The sequence below is a fragment of the Microtus pennsylvanicus genome, chromosome X, assembly GCF_037038515.1.
Source record: "Microtus pennsylvanicus isolate mMicPen1 chromosome X, mMicPen1.hap1, whole genome shotgun sequence".
Lineage (NCBI taxonomy): Eukaryota > Metazoa > Chordata > Mammalia > Rodentia > Cricetidae > Microtus > Microtus pennsylvanicus.
In genome coordinates this window covers 122,517,792-122,539,028 of record NC_134601.1, presented here as the reverse complement: position 1 = coordinate 122,539,028, position 21,237 = coordinate 122,517,792, and the positions used below count along the sequence as shown (strand labels likewise).

The following is a 21,237-nucleotide window of genomic DNA, read 5'->3' as shown; positions in this document are numbered from 1 at the left end:
AAGAGGAAGATGGCATTGAAGAGGATCCTTATGGAGTTTGATAGCCATTTGGGCAAGAAACTGTTCTTGCCTGAACTATTGCATAAACTGGACACAGAGAACCCACAGAGAGAGGACTGCTGAACTTGCCTAAAGGTGAGATGATCTTTCGGGGTTCCTGATTCATGAAAGAGTCTGCGAGAGATTCTGCAGGACACGACAGATAGTGACTGAACTGACTTTGAATTTTCCTGCTTTATGGAAATGTCTGCTGGATACCATGGGCCTGAAGGCTGAAGATGGATGCCCCAATGGTACAGAGGAACTTTGGGTGACTGTCCAGGCAGTGAGATGTCTCTGTCATTTCTAGAGTTTTAAAAGTTGCTTTTTTTTCTTGTTTGCTTATGTAGTATTGTATCTTTCTGGAGTCTTTGATGGAGTTAAGAATAGTTAGTTATAGTTTTCCTTAGTTATGATAAAGATTATTGTAACTTTTACTTGATAACTGTTTTGTTATATGTAATTTTGCTATGTTAAAGTTAAAGCCTTCCTTTTTTTGTTGTTTAAACAGAAAAAGGGGAAATGATGGAGGAAGGTCATTGGCTAATAAAGGAACTGCCTTGGCCCATTTTATTGGTTAGGACATAGGTAGGTGGAGTAAACAGAACAGAATGCCAGGAGGAAGAGGAAGTGGGCTCAGACTCCACAGCTCTCCTCTCCAGAGCAGACGCCTCAGCAGAGACACCATGCCCCACTCCCGGCCAGACACACGCGATGAAGCTCCGCCCTAGAATCTTCCCGGTAAGACCAGTGCTCACAGATTATTAGAGATGGGTTGATCGGGATATCAGAATTAGCCAGTAAGGGTTAGAACTAAAGGGCCAAGCAGTGATTAAATGAATACAGTTTGTGTGTTGTTATTTCGGGGCATAAGCTAGCCGAGCAGGCAGCTGGGGTGTTGGGGATGCAGCCCTGCCGCCCTTATTACTACACAGGACATCAGATATTAATTTACACATTGACACACAAACATGTAAATGATAATGGTACCTCTTAAGTTGTTAGGGTAATATTCATTTTCTAACTGCATATGAATAGAATAAGGGGGTGGGGATGAATAAGGGGTGCTACAGAAACATAGGCAAAGCTCAGGTCTCAGTGCCATGGCTTCTTCTCAAATCTTTCACTACCAGAAATCTTAATAGAAACATTGAAAATAGATACAATGCCCATGTTACGGACCACACTTCACTGATGATATCTATGATCAGATGGTCCAAAGTGTGGTAGTTTTACTTTATCTTGTACCTAGTAATTAGCAGACTCGATGAATAATAGATTCATGGCCACTCTCCTGTCTCAAGAGACTATATAAAGAAAAGTCTTTCGAAGTTGTGTATTAGGATGTATAGAACCTGCTATGTCACTACTGTGATTAACATTGAACACAGTCTTTCAGTAAGCATACAGTAAATTTTGTATATAAGTATGAGATGGGAACATGGCCAATCCTGCAGACTCGATGAATAATAGATTCATGGTCACTCTCCTGTCTCAAGAGACTATATAAAGAAAAGTCTTTCGAAGTTGTGTGTTAGGATGTATAGAACCTGCTATGTCACTACTGTGATTAACATTGAACACAGTCTTTCAGTAAGCATACAGTAAATTTTGTATATGAGATGGGAACATGGCCAGTCCTTAGAGAGTATCTTAGTTGGGATTTTTATTGCTGTGAAGAGATACCATGACCACAGAAACTCTTGTAAGAAAACTATTTCATTGGAGTGGCTCACTTACAGTTTCAGAGGTTCAGTCCATTAGCATCACGGTGGTGAACATGGCAGCATGCAGGCAGATGTGGTGCTGTAACTGAGAGTCCTACATCTTGCAGGCAACAGGAAGTCAACTGAGACACTAGGTGATATCCTGACCACAGGAAACCTCAAAGCTCACCCCCACAGTGACACACTTCCTCTAACAAGGCCATACCCACACCTCCTGATAGTGCCACCCCCTGTGAGATTGTGAGGGCCAGTTCCATTCAAACTATGACAGAGACCTACATATTTTCAGACACACTTTAAAAATTCTTAGCAGAATTCAATGAGTTTGTAACGTTGTGTCATGCCTGTTTTTCATATCTCCCTAATATTATGTGAGTGCATCAAATTTTATCCTATGCTTGATCACAGACTATAAATTTAATGTTCATCATAATAGAGCAAAGCTAAGTGTCATCAAATTTTCATCGTATCCATCCATTTTTTTATTGAGAGTAGAATTTTACAGGTATCCTCAAGACAATAAGCCTCCCTTGCAAAGCTCTGACTAGGGCCATCTCCAAATATCGACGACATTTAAATGGATCTGCAAATGACGCCATTATCTTGGGGATTTTAATATGGACAGGTAGAATGACTCTCAACTTGGATTTTCATGATGTGATTCTAGAGTTGTTAAGGAAACATTCAAGAATACTGTTGCTCATGTCTGAGTAAATTCTGGTATGATATTGATCACAGGGTATCTTTATCTTCAGTCTTCATAGGTAAATGATGTCTGTACCTCTGACTCTTATTTTCTTTTTTTTTAGTTGTTGAAAAAAAATTTTCCACCTCCTCCCTGTTTCCCATTTCCCTCCCCCTCCTCCCACACATCGCCCCTCCCCCCCACTCCCCTCTCCCTCTCCCCCTCCCTCTCGCGAACAAGGAGCAGTCCAGATTCCCTGCCCTGTGGGAAGTCCAAGGTCCTCCCACTTCTATCCAGGTCCAGGAAGGTGAGCATCCAAACAGGACAGGCTCCCACAAAGCCAGTTCATGTATTAGGATCGAAACTTTGTGCCATTGATGGGGGGAGCTTGGGGGAATGGGATGGTTGGGATAAAGGAAGGGTGGATATGGGAGCAGAGAAATATATATCCTAATTAAGGGAGCCATCTTAGGGTTGGCAAGAAACTTGACTCTAGAGGGGCTCGCAGGTGTCCAAGGAGATGTCCCCAGCTAGTACCTTGGGCAACTGAGGAGAGGGAACCTGAAATAACTCTTATTTTCAATATGTGTTATTTTGGAATGCCAAGAGTTCAGGGAGTCCATTAAAAATAGTTGATAGTGTTTATATGGCCAGAATATTAATGTTGGACCTGTGACTATCAAGCGAATGATTGTATCAGAGTTTATTGGTATTGTTGTTGACCTGGCAGCCTAGGACATAGTTTATTTTGATATTATAAGTCAAGAGAAGATGGATGCTTCTGAATTGTAGATAGACCAAAGGCCATCCTAGTAGCCCAACAGAAGTGAAGTTGCCTTTGATAGTCACAGGCAATGGAATAGGCTATAGCCCTGATTAGAACAAGTTGTATCCTAATAGTTTCCTGGTGGCTTTTCACAGTCTCTTCAATAGACCACAGTGACTCTGAGCATACAATGGATAGAGCCTTGTTCATCACTAGGTTAATGATTTAAAGGCCATACCAAAGTGAAGATCACCTAATCATAGATACCAAGAGCAGTGAGGAAGAGTAGCCTAATATGGTATTATCACTTATTTTGTGTGTTTCTAGTAAGATTTCACCAAGGATCAGTTTGGGGTAGTCCATACTCATTATTCATACCTGATTTTCAGATGTACAAATGAAGAATGTACTTCTTCATTCAAGTCCTTCTTTCCATGTATATGGTTAACATATTAATACATCCCTAGCAAATCTACTAAGCCTCATAATCTTTTGTCTGTGCTAGCCTATAGCACATATTTTACTCACATAATGACAAAAGTACATATAGAAGAGATCTTTTGTGAGGAGAATACCTGTCTCAGGAATTCCACAGGTCTGTCTATAGGGGCCATGAAATGATACAATAACCTTGGAATTCACAAGATAGAATATGTCTTTCTGACATGGGTCAAGGACATTACAATAAGACAGATTTTTCTCCATCAGTGGAACATGACTAGTATCAGGTTACTGATGCTGTGGGTCTCACTTATGGCATAGAGCTCCTAATCTGCATAGGTACTGCTAAGTAAGAATGGTGCATTTGATGCTTCTTGTCACCGATCTTTTGTTGTCAGAGCTCAAGTAGGAAATGATGCATTCTTTAGCAATTTTATTGACCATGAGTATGTATAATTGATGTGGAACTTCTACAACATGAGAGATCAGTTGTATGCCTGCGGAACATTTCTGTGGAAGTTCAGGGTGCTAGGGAGCTTGAACGTATTGCATCCACTCAGAAAAGGATGGATGCTTCTGATGACTGGTGCTATTAATCTTAAATGCATCTAAGTATCCATTATGAACAATCCCCTAATAAGGATATTGGGCAACATAATAAGCAGCTATCCTGATAGAGCAAACTGTGTCCTATAAAAGAGCATAGGCAGAGAATTTCTCAGCATTCCAGAGGCTTTGGCTTGTTTGGTCCCTGCTATTGACATAGTCTACTCCAGGTGCCATCTGTTCATGCATCTGGACCTGCTGACCATCTTATTGCCATTCGCTCACCTAGAACCGATCTTGCCCTCCAACTCTACAATAGCCACAGGCTTACACATTGATTCAACAACTGGACTGAATTGTGATGCTCTGGTCCTGCCTGTGACCTGACAATGTTTCCTCCATGAGCCAAAGAGTCAAAGACCTTCTAACGAAAACCCACCACAAAGAAGTCCTGTCTGAGGTTCTGGTCAGGGTTGTTTAAGGGTCTCCCTAACATTATGAGATATTGCTATTGTCCTTGGCCACCAACAGATGGAAGGTACATCCCTACTGATGAAGACACCTATACTTCAGACATAGGGCTCAATTATTGTTACATACCTACTGACTTGTGGTGTGTGTTTAATATTCACAGGGTAGAAATCTTAGCAGGGATACTAGAAATTATCACAGAATATATCATCAAGATTTTCCCTGTGTCTCTAAAGAGGCAAAGAATTCTGTTAGTGCTTTACCGTGGTAGATTGAAGCTATCCACATGCTGCAGATGGGCCTTTAGCTTTTATATTTTCACTTTTACAAGTTGTATAGCAAATGTACAAAAAATTCTTCATAATGTTTTCTAAATATAGATGAAGACGTTACAGTGAACCCAAAACAGGTCATTTAATGGAACATTTCTGGACTCAAGAAAAATGCTCATGGTATCCTATGTATAGGAGAGGATATCTAATTTACATATATACGGGTAAGTAGTAATGTCTCTAGTACTATTTATAATGCACATTAGTACTATGTTGTCCTTAACAATCTTAGTCAAGACAAGTTTCCATGGTGGATAGGGTACAGACAAATTATGATGAAACTATGAATGCTGGATGATTGTTTGTATTCTCAGAGGCAGAGACTGGAGTTCAATCTGAAGGTCAGCAAAGTAAAACAGCCAGTCACTGGCTCTTACCTCGACCTCAGTCCAAAATGGCGATCCTGCTTCCAGGAAACCACACAATGAGACGAAGACTGGGAGCTGTTTTATAATTCTCTCTAGTTCTGGGATTAAAGGCATGCACCATTACTGTCTGGTCTCTAGGACAGGCTAGTGTGGCTACTGGGATTAAAAGTATCTATCATTGCTGCCTGGTCTGTAAGGCTGGCCAGTGTGGCTGTTTTACTTTCCCGATCCCCATGCAAGCTTTATTTATTAAAATACAAATGAAATGCCACTACATAGGTGATCTGTTCTTTATTCAAATGGGTATGTGATTAGGGTGCTCCAGCCCTTTTCAACACATATTTCTTACAGTTTCTCATACAGCCTGATTGCAATTTCCCCTCCCTCCTCTACTCCAAGTCTCTTTCCCTCCCCTCCCCTCTGTATCTCCCCCCATCCATTCATCCTCCATTTCTATTCAGAAAAGGTCAGACCTCATATGAATATCAACAAAACATGGCGTATTAACTTGTAGTAAGACTTAGCACCTTGTCTTGTATTAAAGCTGGTCAAGGCAACCCAGTATGAGAAATAGGATCTCAGGAGCCAGTAAAAGAGTTAGAGACAGTCCTTGTTTCCACTGTTAGGAGTTCCACAAGAAGACCAAGCCACACAACTGCCCCATGTATTCAGAGGGCCTAAGTCAGTCCCATACAGGTACCCTGGTTGTTGGTTCAGTCTCTATAAGCTCCTATGAGCCCAGGTTCGTTGATTCTGTGGGTTGTCTTATGATGTCTCAGACCCCCCTGACTCCTACAATCCTTCCTCCATCTCTTCAGCAGGATTCTCCAAGCTTGGGCTAATGTTAGCCTTGAATACATTCGCCCAGGAGAAAACTTCCTGAGCAGAACACCAATAGTGCAGACACTAAGATCAACAATTAGTAAATGGGACCTCCTGAGACTAAAAAGCTTCAGTTCCCTGAAACTGAAAGGTAAAGGACATCATCAATAGGACAAAATGACAGCCTATAGAATGGAAAAAGATCTTAATTCATCCCCTCATCTGACAGAGGACTGATCTCCAAAATATATACAGAGCTCAAGAACTTAGACATTAAAATCCAAATAATCTAAATTTAAAATTGGATTTAAACGTAATTCTCAACAGAAGAATCTCAAATGGCTTTGAAACAACAAATAAATGTTCAATATTCTTAGCTGTCAGGGAAAATACAAATCAAAACAATTCTGAGATTCTTCCTTATACCTGTCAGAATGGCTAAGATCAGAAATATAAGTGACGACTCATGCAGGAGAGGATGTGGGGCAAAGGGAACATGTCTCCATTGCTGGCGGGAGTGCAAACTTGTACAGCCACTTTGGAAAACCATATGGCAGATTCCCAGAAAATTTGGAATCAGTATGCCTCAAGACCACTCGTGGACATATACCCAAAGGATGCTCAATCATATCACAAGGACACTTGCTCACCTCTGTTCATAGCAGCTTTATTTCTAATAGCCAGAACCTGAAAACAACCTAGATGCCCCTCAACTGAAGACTGGATAAAGAAAGTGTGGCACGTCTACACATTAGAGTACTACTCAGCGGGAAAAAAAAAAAACTAATGACATCTTGATATTTAAAGGCAAATGGATGAAGCTGAAAAAAAATCATCCTGAGTGAGGTAATCAAGACCCAGAAAGACAAACATGGTATGTACTCATTCCTAAGTGGATGTTAGCTGTAAAGTAAAGGATAACCATGCTTCAATCCACAGACCCAGAGAGACTGAGTAACATAGAGGACCCAAGGGAAATACTCAGATCTCCCTGAGAAGCAGAAACAGAGAAGAGATTTTGTTGGGTGGACTGGGCTGGGTGGGATGTGGGGAGAGTACTGAAAGAGCTGACTGGAGAGTGGGAGGTCCTTCTGTGTATGGGTTGCTTTTATTGGTTAATGAATAAAGAAACTGCCTTCGCCTGTGATAGGGTAGAGTAGAGCTAGGTGGAGAAAACTAAACTGAATTCCGGGAGAAAGAAGGTAGAGTTAGTGAGACACCATGGAGCCGCCAGTCAGAACCTTGCCAGTGGGCCATGAGCCTCGTAATAAAATATAAACTAATAGAAATGGGTTAAGAGATGAGTGAGCTGGAAATATGCATAAGCTAATAGGCCAAGCAGTGTTCTAATTAATAAAGTTTCTGTGTGATTATTTCAGTTCTGGGCAGCCGGGAACAAACAAGCACTACAGGAGAAGGTGAATATTTGAGGGTCAGATAGAAACCCCGTACAAGGGAAACTCACAGAAATCTACAAGGATGACCCCAGCTAAGGCTCCTAGCATTTGCGGATATGTAGCCTGAGCTGGGCATCTCCTGTGACCAGGCAAGACTTCCAGTGAAGAGACAGGGATACCAACCCAGCCACATAACCTATAACCTGCAGTCCTGCCTATGGTATGTGCTGGGTTAAGGGCAGTACAGGGACTGTGGCAGTGGCCAACCAATGACTGTTCCAGCCTAAGACCCATGCCATGAGGGTGAGCCCACACTGGCATTGCCTGGAGGGCCAAGACCCAGAGGCTGCATGGCTCAGAGACCTAGGATAGAACCAAACAAGACTGGAGGGGAAGTATCGATTTAATGATGCCTAATGATATTCTGCTCTACTCACAGACTGGTGCCTAACCCAGTAGTCATCAGGAAGGATTCATCCAGAAACTGGTGAAAACAGGTACAGAGACCCACAGATCTTGACCTTTTTTTATCATTAAGGAATAATTTTATCTTGGCTAAGTGCCACTTTTTTGACATCCAATATTAAGCTTAAGGATTTTTAATACTTTACAATTTAGAAAGGTTGGAATTTGGGACAATAGTTTTGACTACGATTCAGTGAGTTCTAAGTATACTTGATAGTTCCCAAAACAAACACACCAGTTTACTGATCCAAATCCTGTTAAAAACAAATCATAACTATAAAACACATCGTTCTATGTGTTTCAGATTATCCGAAGAAGTATTTTCCTCAGTGTCTGTCATGCGCACAGTTGTCTCACATCCTACAGATGTGTTCTCATTTGTGGCACTAGCACTTGTGATGCCATGTAACGCCAGTCTCTGATGTTCAAGATCTCGGAGGGTAAATATATATTTAGTGGAATAGTTTTCACTCATCAGAGACACGTTTCATTTGGGGTGAGTATTTGTTGATTTTGAGAAGCCTATATTTATTTTCTTATGCCATTACAAATTTTATGAAGCTAACTTCCTATTGTGTTTGCTTACAGATAATGTACTGGTAACTCTTACCATGGGCAATGAGTATGCCACATCCAAGTAATTCATCATACTATCCATTAGCACAATGTTGACCCTGCCTTCTATTCAGGCCACACCCTCGATGAGGGTGAAAAGTCTTGTCTCTAGTTCTTCCCTTGCAGTTCTGCACATGTTCAAGGAGTCAAGAACCAAATCCGTGTGATCACAAAACTTTTCAGATGTGCAGGCACAATGAAGGATGTTTCACGCTGTTTTCTCCAGAGTCATATTGACAAATTGCAGCAGTCTAGGGTATGAATATGATATAGAAGATAAGCAGAGCTTCCTATATCAAGTTACTGATGGCAGTGCTCTGCATACTTATTCCTGTGACTTCTTGCCCGTACACAGATACAAAATTATTCAGTTCTTGGCACTCCAATAATCCATATGCTTTCATGTTTTACATTTACAGGAAGCTTTGTGTTGAGTACTGCAAACAAAGGTTGAGACATTGAAGGTCATCAGGCATCTATTATTGAGTTCCCCCAAACAAGCCTTCCCAGAAAAGCTTTCATGTACCCAGTCAGGAGAATGTGTTTTTCTGGTGATGATGTTGACCTTGAATTACTGCAACGATCATGATAGAGTTGATGTGTCCTGTGGTCATCGAAAGCTACCATGGTCTTTTTTGATGATGTCCTTGTATAAAGACTTAAAATAAATGTATTTTCCTTAAGATCTTTGTCAAAGTCCTGTGATAAATCTAGGATAAACTTCATATTCCTCTTAAAAGTACTGGATACCGCTGCTCTGCAGGTAAATGCTAATGGAAACCTGAGTAAATCACAGATCATTAAATCTAGCTATATAGTGAGATACTAAATGAAGGTGATTCTTATGCTCAGTTACCACGATTTTTGGTAGGTATTTAGGAAGGAAATTAAGTCTTCATATAACCAGTCTTCTTCCTTTCAATGTAAAAAATATGCATGTAATTCTGTGAGCATTGTGTGAATATAATGCTCAGATGTTTCCAGCCAAAGTAGTAACCATGTATATGTTTCAGTATCCTATTCTGAAATACTATCTTCTTTCCCAGTGGCATTAGCCTTGCAGCCATAGAAGAATACAAGTAGAATTGATGTGCAACACTATGATTGATGATCTCAAAATTATGTGCAGATTTCTCAAAGGAAAATACAGTGTCTTTTTATACATATATCATTTGTTTTTTTCTGATTCCTGTCAAAACCTAATAAGTACCCAGAGAACTTAGAGGTTACATAGCAGATATTGAGGTAAATGCTGATTTAGGTCTAAATCATAGAACAAGACACCTGATTTTCCTTTGTAGAAGAAAATGATAATGATGGTACCTATACAATTACCAGGATTTTGTTGTTAGAGTTCAGGGAAAAAATGACTCTGTCCTTACCAATTTTAGTAACTATAACATTGCTGTCTCACTGTGTACAAAAAAATTGGTGAATCACCTAGAAGCATCCATGGACTGCTTTTATTATCATTAATTGGAATTTTTATTGAACAATTGTTATTGGAAAAATATTAAGTATAGGATATTTATAGGCACTTAGCCCCTGCAAAGATGGGCTGTCTTGACAATACTCTTAACTCCTTATCAATTCAAATATCCAGATAGTTCAAGTATATATAATAATGGCCATAAGACAGTGAATAGTCTTATGGAGATAGTATGGCAGTGAATCTTGTGACCTGATGCACATTTTTAGATATTTGTTTTTCAGACTCTAATTCAGAGAAATGTTGAAGGAACCTTTATAATAACCAACTGAGTGATAGAGTGGTCATAGCATTATATAGTCCTTCTGATCTTCACTACCCAGATGGGTGGCAAGGCTGTACCTAGCCTTTGTATCACCATGTTTTTTTACAGGTATCCTGTTAGAGCCTTAGCCAATATGAATATATGAGATGATATCACATTCTGCCATTGTATACCTTATTCTTTTCAGATGTACATTTCATGAGTATTTTGTATCACCTACATTTTCCCACTGTTGGCATGCATGCCACTAAAAAATAAAAGTCTCCCCAATATTACTAATAAGCTTCAATTTTTATTATATCCCTCCTGAAAAGTAATATTTTTAATATTTATAGCAGTAAATAGATATTTTCATACTGTCCATCACTGCAATATTCACCATAGAATTTTTGCAGATACCCTTAAAATTATTGAGGAATTTCTCAGAATAGTTTGTGGAGATCTACAAGAATCCAGAAGATATAAGTTGATCCCTTAATGATACAGAGACATTGGGAATGTGTTGGTGTGCATGTAGAATGAGAAATGTAATAAATAGGTTTTCCTCATGTATGTTTTTCAGAGACAAGTCCAGATACCATGGTGAAGCATAATGGTCATCAAATGAAAATTGCCAGAATCCATAAAGTGCTGTCATGAGCTACCATATAATTAAGAAATGCAGGTTATTAGTCATCAATAATAATCAAACTTGTAGTCATATTAGGTATACTTTCAAAGTTAAACAGATATATTTTAGATAAATAGATGGTCTCCAAACACTTCAAAGACCTACAAAATATGGTATTTGAGATGTTTATTAACCTAAGGATTTTCATAACAGTAAGACATGTCTGCTCCCAGAAGCACCAATCTACTTCACAAAAGGATGATGGGCATTGAAGAAATTTTATATGGAGTTTACTTTCATTGTGACAAAGCTAGCCATTTGAGCAAGAAACTAACTTACCTTAACTGCTGATAATATGCTATATAAACTGGACAAGTGAGACACAGGAAAAAGACTATTGAACTTTGCCAAGATAAGGTGGGACAGTTCTTCAAAATACCTGCTTCATAGAAGAGTCCACCAGATATTCTAGGCCTGTAGGCTGAAGATGGATGCCCCAAAGTTGCAGAGGAACTTTGGGTGACAATCCAGGTAGCCAGATGTCTGTCATTTCTATAGTTTTGAAAGCTTCTTGCTCTGCACTTTCTATTTTCTCAGATAATATTATATCCCTCTGGGGTCTTTGAAGTTGAGTACTATATATAGTTATAGTGGTAATTTTCCTTAGTTATGATAGAAAGTAAAATAGGTACAAAACCTTGGAGTCACCAAGATAGAATAAATAATTGTAGTAATTGGGGGGCAGCGGGCTATTTTCCCGGCACCCGGCCGCCCCCACGGCTAGCTTATGCCCCAAATAATTACACGGACACTGTATTCTTTTAAACACTGCTCTGGCCCATTTCTAATAATCTATGTAGCGCCCCTAGGTGCGCTTACCGGGAAGATTCTAGCCTAAGTCCATCCTGGGTCGGAGCTGGAGCATGGTGTGCGTCTTCCCTGGAGCAGGTAGCATGGCGTCTCTCCTGAGGCGTCTGCTCCCGAGAGGAGAGCTGTGGAGTCTGACCTCACTTCCTCTTCCTCCCGGCATTCTGTTCTGTTTACTCCACCCACCTAAGGGTGGGCCTATCCAATGGGCCTAGCAGTTTCTTTATTGCTTAGAGCCAATGAAATCAACAGATTGATATATGACACTCCCACATCACTTCCCCTTTTTCTGTTTAAACAAAAAAAGGAAGGCTTTAACCTTAACATAGCAAAATTACATATAACAAAAGTTATCAAGTAAAAGTTACATCAGAAACATTTATACATATAACAAAATTGACTGTAAATCTCTATCAATAAAGCAAAAATCTATACTAATGCAAATTATTCATGTCTATATCATATCCCCCTTTAAATGTAAAAGAACATTTACAAACAATTTTTGGGAATATGGGCGCAGTTATTTCTCTCCAAACTGCTTCCTGCTGAATGGGGGCGTTGTTAATTAGGTCTTTCATGGTATAACCTGTGTGCTAGTTTCATCTCAGTTGGCAGTTGAGCAAAGCAATTTTCTGAAGATGTTCACAGCAACCCTTCAGGAGGACGTGGTCCATCATACCAAATCGGAATAGAAGAAATCCATAGAGTCTCATCCTCTGTGAAAACAAAAGAAGACTCTCTCCAAAGCATCATATCCTTAGACCCAAATTCTGAAATCGTAATACCCTTATATCCATTCTGGTTTAGTTTGGCAGCCCATGTAATGAAATGTCTCTCTGTACTTAGCTCCTTCACAGTCAAAAATTTTAAAGAAAACACAATGTACATAATCCAGACTCTCTGTGAATTTTCCATCTTTACGCGGCTTATTTTTATTTATATCTATAACTATCTATACTCTGTCTCTTTAAAGACTTTACTTTTACTTTTTTCTTTTTAAACCATTAACTTTATTCTCTATATTCTTTTTCTTCTCTCTCCCAAGCCAACGTACATTCATACAACAGTGTGATTCATTTAGTGGTCTGAATCTGTCCTATTGTGAATCTGCAATTTTTTACTATCCAGGAGCACTTTTGATCTACGCCTTTAAATCACTAGGCGCTTAAGAATCTAAGCTCTGACATTTCTAGGTTAACTTTTTGCTTTTTGAGCGCATATCTTTGACCAGGCTGTCTTTGAACTCTCAGAGATCCACCCGTCTCTGCCTCCCAGGCATTGGGATTAAAGGTGTTTGCAACTACACCTTGAACTCACAGAGATCTGTTCGTCTCTGCCATCTAGGCACTGGGATTAAAGGCGTGTGCTACCACACCTTGAAGTCACAGAGGTCTATCTCCCTCTGCCTCCCAAGTGTTGGGATTAAAGGTGTGTACACACAACAACTCTCTTCCTTTTTTTGTTTTTTGCTTTAAGAACTTCAACTTTCAGCTTGCATATATTTTTAACACACTTTAAACCATTCAGAAATTTACTCTGTCTTTGAATCTCTCTTTACTGTATATCTCTCTTTTTCTGACCACAAGAGCCTTTAATTTGCCAAGCAATATCAGTAGGACTAAAGGCGTGGCTTTGCCAGCTAGATCCAGTCCATTCCTTAGCTTTCCAGCCTCATGGCGGATATACAGGCTGCAGCCATGTTTATAGCATTTCAAGGTCCCTGCCAGCCAGCGAGCTACAACAGACAACACTCAAGTCCTCTCTCTGTAGCCGGCCCTCCTGCCTCAAACAGTCAGAGTTTGCCCTGGCAGGATGGCCCAGAAAGCCAGCATTTTTAAACGGCGCAGCTTTTTTCCTGCTACGGCTGAAAACCGAAAAGCATGTGTTCAGCTTTTCATCAACACTGTTTAAGTGTTTTGTGGCAGGACCTCTTAATGAGCTGCAGGGATTTGCAGCTGAAGCTGAGTCAGGAAAATTTCAAAATGGAGGACGTACCATTTTGTGCTAGCTCTGGGGCCGCCAGGTAGGAGCGGCACTCAGCACTTTAATTCTGAGACTGAGCACGCAGCACAGAAATTCTTTTCATCCAAGTTACATCCAAATCTGACACGCAGAGCACTGTGCAGTCTGAAAACACGTCCCTGTATGGCGGCAGGAATCCGCCATGCTCTTCCGCCTGCCTAAGCCTGATTCTGCCTTCTGCCCAGGAGCAGGCGGGGAGCTCTGAGTCATCGTCAAGGTCTCAGAGCACTCTCCTTCCGATCCCAAGCGGGAACACAAACATAAAGCCAGAGTTTGCACTGGCGGCAAAGCCCCAGGAAGCCGCGCTTTAAAATAACGCAGCGTTTTTTCTGCTGCTGTTGCTGAATCAGGAAATCTCTCTACAGCACGCCACCAACAAACAGCAAAAATCTGTGTTAAATGCTCTCTCCCTTATTTTTAAGCCTTCTCAGGTTTTTTAAGTAGGTTTAGTTAGCCACACGTCTGGGCGTCATTTGTAGTAATTGGGGGGCAGCGGGCTATTTTCCCGGCACCCGGCCGCCCCCACGGCTAGCTTATGCCCCAAATAATTACACGGACACTGTATTCTTTTAAACACTGCTCTGGCCCATTTCTAATAATCTATGTAGCGCCCCTAGGTGCGCTTACCGGGAAGATTCTAGCCTAAGTCCATCCTGGGTCGGAGCTGGAGCATGGTGTGCGTCTTCCCTGGAGCAGGTAGCATGGCGTCTCTCCTGAGGCGTCTGCTCCCGAGAGGAGAGCTGTGGAGTCTGACCTCACTTCCTCTTCCTCCCGGCATTCTGTTCTGTTTACTCCACCCACCTAAGGGTGGGCCTATCCAATGGGCCTAGCAGTTTCTTTATTGCTTAGAGCCAATGAAATCAACAGATTGATATATGACACTCCCACATCAAATAATGGAATATTTTCTTTGAATCTGCCAAATAAAAATGAACTAGCTATTATAAATGTAATCCTTACTTGATAATTGTTGTATATAGCTTTACTATGCTAAAGTTAAAACCCTTTCTTTTCATTTATACAAAGGGAGAAATATTCTGGAATGTCACTTTAACCATGCAAAGATGTGATCTACTGGAGCACATGACAGGACCAGTCCTGCAGACCCAAAACTGCAAGACCTCCAAAAGACAGAGCAACAGCAGGATAACCAAGAGGAATGCAAGTGGCTGCCCAGCATCAATAGTGTAGCAGAAACCAGATGCCTTGAACCGGACAAATGATTCTCTGCAGTGACCACATGCAAGTAAAAATATATGGACAAAAGGATTCATAAACTGTGTGCCACTACAGCTTTCATGACAAGATTGACTTTTTTCTTCTCTTTTTCTCTTAAATTTTATTTATTTTGGGAGGCAGGTTGCAAGGGCAGAGAGGGGATACGAAGGGACAGGGAAGTGAATGGGATAGAGATGTTTGATGTGAATGACACAAAGAAAAAAGTGTGTTGTGTGTGTGTGTCTGTATGTGTGTTATAAATAAAGGAAGGAAGGAAGGAAGGAAGGAAGAAAATAAAGAAGGAAAGGAGGAAGAAAATAAAGAAGGAAAGGAGGAAGAAAGGAAGGAAATAAAGAAGGAAGGAAGGAAAGAAAAAAGAAAGACTGTCCTTCCAGTCTTCCAAGGACCTTCATCATCTCCTGTCACCATTTGGTACTTCTACTCATTTCTCCCTCGGGCCTAGTTAAGACAGATGCTAATATTTTGGGTGAGGTTTTGAAAGTACCACTTCATGACAGTGGCTTGAGCTAACTGTGTTTTTCATCGCAAAAATATTTTCTAAACACTAATTAAGCTTATAACACCCAGGTGGGCTTAGTCACCTCAGGAAATCTGCTTCTCCCTCAAGCCACAGAGAGTCCTCAGAAAAACAAAAGTCTAAGACTCAGTAGTCGTTTTCTTGAAAAAGTAATGAATGTGCTTTCATAACTTTCATGATATTTACAAAGTCTTTGGTGATAAAGTAAAATCCCCTGGAATGCTTTATAAAATCAAGTCTAGCTAGTACCATCCACTTGCCACGTAACATTTTTGTTTGCTGTGAAAATACATGGAGTTATTGAGTTGATGCCGTAGGAGAATAAACTATAAGCCTAAATCAATTCAACAAGGCATTCCTTATTTTGGGAAAGGAAGAAAAGCTGTTTAAAAGAGCACATAGCTGGTATGACTGAAAAGAAGGAAGGATGTAAGAGAACAGAGCATTCTTCTCATTTCCTTATCCTGGGGCAGAAAGCCAAATAAAAAAAGCTTCAGAAGAAACACCTGCAAAAACAGTATCTCCACTTTCAAAAGTAATACCAATTCCCCCTCCCCAGAGGATATTTCACAATTTCTGGAGAGATTTTTCGTAGTCATTGGCAGTGGAGCAGACTCTGGCATCTGGTGGATAGAGACCTAACTTCCTTCCGTATTCAGGACAGCTCCCACTGGGTTCAAATGTCAGTAGTACCACGATCCAGCAACCCTGCTTTCAATCTTTATCTTGTTGCTGATATCTCAAAAATCAAGTAATAGTTTGTGACATGCCACTGACGTGGCTGATTCCAACTCACTGAACTCCAACAGACACAGCATAGTGACTTTCCTCACTGCTGACTCTAAGATACCTTTGTCAGGTCTGGAATCTGAGCTCATGCACATAAACTCTAATCTCTAGCATGTACCTTGTTAGATACTGCTGATTTTCCCAAGGTGGGCATTTCTATACTTCAATTTTGAAGTGATTCTGGGATTTTTTTTCTAGCTTTACTAAAGCAAGCATAACTGATAAACATATGCATTCAAGGTATACAGTGATGATTTATTTGGTATATGTATATAGTGTGAAATGGCATTTGTGCATGGTGAGGGCACTTAAGATCCACTCTCAGAAAATTTAAAGTAAACAAGGCTGTGTTATTACTGTAGACACCATGCTTTTCATCTGATAGCTGAAAATGTAAACCTTTTGACCAAAACGTCCCATTTTTCCTATCTCCTAGCCCCTGACAACCACGATTCTACTGTCTGCTTCTATTTCTATGAATGAAACTGCTTTTAGATTCTGGATGAAAGTGTGATCATATAGTATGTGTGTCTACCTAGTTTATTTCATTTACAATAATGTCATCAAGATTCATCCATATTCTCATGCATAGAAGTATTTCATTATTATAGTTGAATAACACCTACAGTGAGTAATATGTGTGTGCCATGTTTTCTTTATACATTTATATATCAATGAAGATTTATTTTTGTTATCAATAATACCTCAGTGAACAAGGAGGTACAGACATTGGTGAGGTACTTTGTCATTCCAGAAACAAGCATAGATCAATGGAATATAAAAGAGAGCCTAGAAATACACCTATGCATAGTCAGCCAGACTTTGATAAAGGTGCCAAGAATACACATTGGATAAGGGACAATCTTCAATAAATGGTGTTGGGGAAACTAGATATGTACTAGCAAAAGAATGACTTTTTGGACTCATATACCATAAACAAAACATTATTTTAAATGGATTAAAAACTTAAATGTATGATTGGATATAAAAAGTTTCCTAGAAGAAAACACAGGAAGAAAAAATATGTAACTCTGATCCTGGTAGTAATATTTTTTTAATATAGCCCCAAAAGCACAAGAAACAAAAGCCAAACCATACTGAACTATATCAAATAAAAGGCTTCTGCAAAGCAAAGGAAAATAACCTGAAAGGCCATGTCTAGCCTTCTTTAATTTAGAAAGGCACACACATTTCTCCTCAAATGTTACCAGCCAGTTCACTTCACTTGAGTAAAAACAAAGTCAAATCTAGTAAAGACCTCTGTAACAAAACGTCTAAGTCTGAGATAAAAAGGGGTCTTTGTGGTTTTCGCTTGCTCCCTTTCACAGATCTTCTATTGACCTACATCTGGTATTTTACATATGTCACCCACCACATGTTGTAGTCTTTAGAAACTGCTGTAGAGTAGGAAACAAATGAGTAAAGAGTTACCTTGCAACTTAAATTGAATGATCTTCTCTTTTTTAATTTTCAAGTTTTATTACAAAGCAAAAAAGGGGGAGATGGTAACACCAACCAAACATTCAAGATATTATAATTAAAACTTCACTACAAAGAACTTGTAATAAAAATCACACACCTAAATTTACCAGGTCCCAAGTCTATACATCACAAATAGAGTTTGAAGTGCTATGTTGGTATTTTACTATTTTGGGGGCCCCACACTCAGCTCCCAAATAAATTACATATGAAGACTTATTCTTAGTTAGGAATACTCAACCTTATCTTGTCTTGTTTCTTGCCAGCTTTTCTTAACTTAAATTATCCTGACTACCTTTTGTATAGATGGGAGTTTCTTTCCTGCTCAGTTCCACAGGTGTTCAGTCCCAAAGAAACACACAGAAGTTTATATTAATTATAAACTGTTTGGCCTATTAGTTCAGGCTTATTATTAACTAGCTCTTACAACTCAAATTAACCCATAATTCTTGTCTATGTTTAGTCATGTGGCTTGGTACCTTTTCTCAATAAGGCATTCTCATCTTGCTTACTCTGCATGTGGCTGGTGGTTGTGTCTGCCTTTCCTCTTCCCAGAATTCTCCTAGTCTGGTCACCCCACCTATACTTCCTGCCTCGCTACTGGCTAATCAACATTTTACTAAACCAACATGAGTGACAAATCTTTACAGTGTACAAGAGCATTATCCCACAGCATTTTGCCTTTGGGCTTTTTCCTTTCCGTCTGTCTAACTTTCACTCTTATGCCATGGCTGTCTGGGTGACTGGGTACCTGGCCCCTGACATCCTCCTTCCCTAATTCTCTCACTGCTCTGCCTTTTCCTTGTTTTTCCTTCTATTTATACTCTCTGTCTGCCAGCCCCATCTATCCTTGCTCCTGCCTCACTGTTGGCTATTCAGCTCTTTATTAGAACCATCAGGCATTTTATTTATTTATTTATTTTTTGATTTTCGAGACTGGGTTTCTCTGTAGCTTTTTGGTTCCTGTCCTGGAACTAGCTCTTGTAGACCAGGCTGGCCTCGAACACACAGAGATCCTCCTGCCTCTGCCTCCCGAGTGCTGGGATTAAAGGCATGCGCCACCACCGCCTGGCCATCAGGCATTTTAGACAGGCAAAGAATTATAGCTTCACAGAGTTAGACAAATGCAGCATAAACAAAAGTCACACACCTTAAAATAATATTCCCCAGCACTGAAGCTGTGGGGGTTCACATTAAGTCTTACACTTTCACTATCAAATATATTTTATACATTTATCCACCACAAAAGAAGAAAAAAATCTATGACTGTTAAAATAGAAAAATGACTAGCTTTCTATCCTCTTTCATGACTCAAGAGTCTTTTACCTGCATTCACTCCTCCCTCATCGTGTAACATTTACTCTTTTTTGTATTGTCTACATGTTATATTGTATTGCTGCTTTATACACTGTAGCAAGGAAATGGAACAAATGTAGCTTTCCATTACATATGAATGAATAATGAAAATTTGGTACATATATAAAATGGAATTGTACTCGGTGCTAAAGAAAAGTGAAATTAAAATTTATAAAGTGGAATGACTTGAAATTTTTGATATTAATCAAGAACACACAATCTCAGAAATAAAAAGCCATGTATGTGAATCCTAGCCTATTTTTATATGTGTGAACAGACGTATATGTAAATATAGTTTAACAAGTTTTTAAAACATAGAGTGTATCTTCAATTATGTTTTTCATTTCATTTCAATTAAGATTTAGTACCTGAAGTGCCAGGCATAGTAGTGTATACCTTTAATTCCAACATTCTCTGGAGGCAGAGGCAAGCAGGTTTCCTGAGTTTCAGGACAGCCAGAACTCTACAGTGTGACTGTGTTTCAAAACACACACACACACACACACACACACACACACACACACAAAGACTTAGTACCTGGGGCTAGAGATGTTGGTCAGTGATAGAGAGCTTTTCTAGTATGCTGAAGTCCTGGGTTTGATGCCCAATTCTTCCACCACCATCATAAAAAGATTTAGTACCTCATCCAAAATACAAAGACAAAATCTATGACCCTTTAGTTCAGATGATCAGGGATAGTGGGTAATAAAACAACTAGAGAAAAAAATATAATAGTTATTAGAGAATAAGAAGTGATGCTTAATAATGGAATACTTGGGGTGATGAAAAAATAAAGAACATGGGGTCATTTATGCAACTTTGTGAATATAATTAATATTCCTGAATTATATACTTAAAATGGTTAAAATCAAAGATTTTTTTGTTACATATTGCCCTAGTTTGGTTGCTATTGCTGTGATAAAACTAATCAAAAACAAACTGAGGCCGGGCGGTGGTGGCGCACGCCTTTAATCCCAGCACTCGGGAGGCAGAGGCAGGCGGATCTCTGTGAATTCGAGGCCAGCCTGGTCTACAAGAGCTAGTTCCAGGACAGGAACCAAAAGCTACAGAGAAACCCTGTCTCGAAAAATCAAAAAAAAAAAAAACTGAGGAGGAATGGGTTTATTTTCTCTTATAACTCCCAGGTCACACTCTATGGCTGAAGGAAGTTAGGGTAGGAACTCACAATAGGAACCTGAAGTTAGAACTGAAGCAGAGACCATGGAGGAATGCTGCTCACTGGCTTGCCCCCTTCCCCACCTGGTTTGCTCAGCTACCTTTCAACAGAGGACCACCTGCCCAATGTTGACACCAAACAGTGGGTGGGTACTCCTACATCAGTCATTAAAAAGAATGCCCCACTGATAAATCTCCAGTCCAATCTGACAGACCCAATTTCCTAATTGAGTTTTCCTCTTCCCAGATAACGCCAGTTTGTGTCACATTGACAAAGACAACTGGCATACGTATATTTACATATATTTTACTACATGAAGAAAAAGTTAAAGTCTATTAATTATCTGTGAAGTATGACAACTTCTATAGGTGTTGTATATGTAAAATAATTTGATACTAAACAGAAAGAAGCAAATTTTTATTTACATTCTTCTATTTATTAAACCCTTATTCTAAGTCTGTTTTTTCCACAGCTATAAGCATTATTGCCAACCACATGCCCCTTTTGCAGATGAGAAACTGTGAGTCAGCTGAAGCTCATGAAGAAAAAGCAGCATGTTTAGGGTCACCTAGATCTCAGATGGCAGAGTCAGACTGGGCTGTCCAGACTCAGGCTCAGTCCTCACTATCAAAGCCTTTGGATGCAAACACCCTGCATGTGGAGATCTCCCCCTCGCTCTATTTTTTAAGACTTCAAGACAGCATTCGATGCTGCTTGCTTGATTCCTCTCTACTACAAAAGAGGCCCACGACA

General features: G+C 39.8%; 2 long non-coding RNA genes across 2 annotated transcripts; both read left to right on the top strand.

Annotated features, from left to right (window-relative positions):
- The first annotated feature begins 707 nt into the window (after positions 1-707).
- LOC142840908 (uncharacterized) lies at positions 708-5,165 on the top strand. The gene is made up of 3 exons (XR_012908978.1): positions 708-780; positions 2,576-2,758; positions 5,056-5,165. It is a non-coding gene; the product is annotated as an uncharacterized LOC142840908 (long non-coding RNA).
- A 2,255-nt stretch (positions 5,166-7,420) lies between these two features.
- On the top strand, positions 7,421-9,380 carry LOC142841013 (uncharacterized). The gene is made up of 3 exons (XR_012909000.1): positions 7,421-8,091; positions 8,364-8,930; positions 9,094-9,380. It is a non-coding gene; the product is annotated as an uncharacterized LOC142841013 (long non-coding RNA).
- Positions 9,381-21,237: the final 11,857 nt, after the last annotated feature.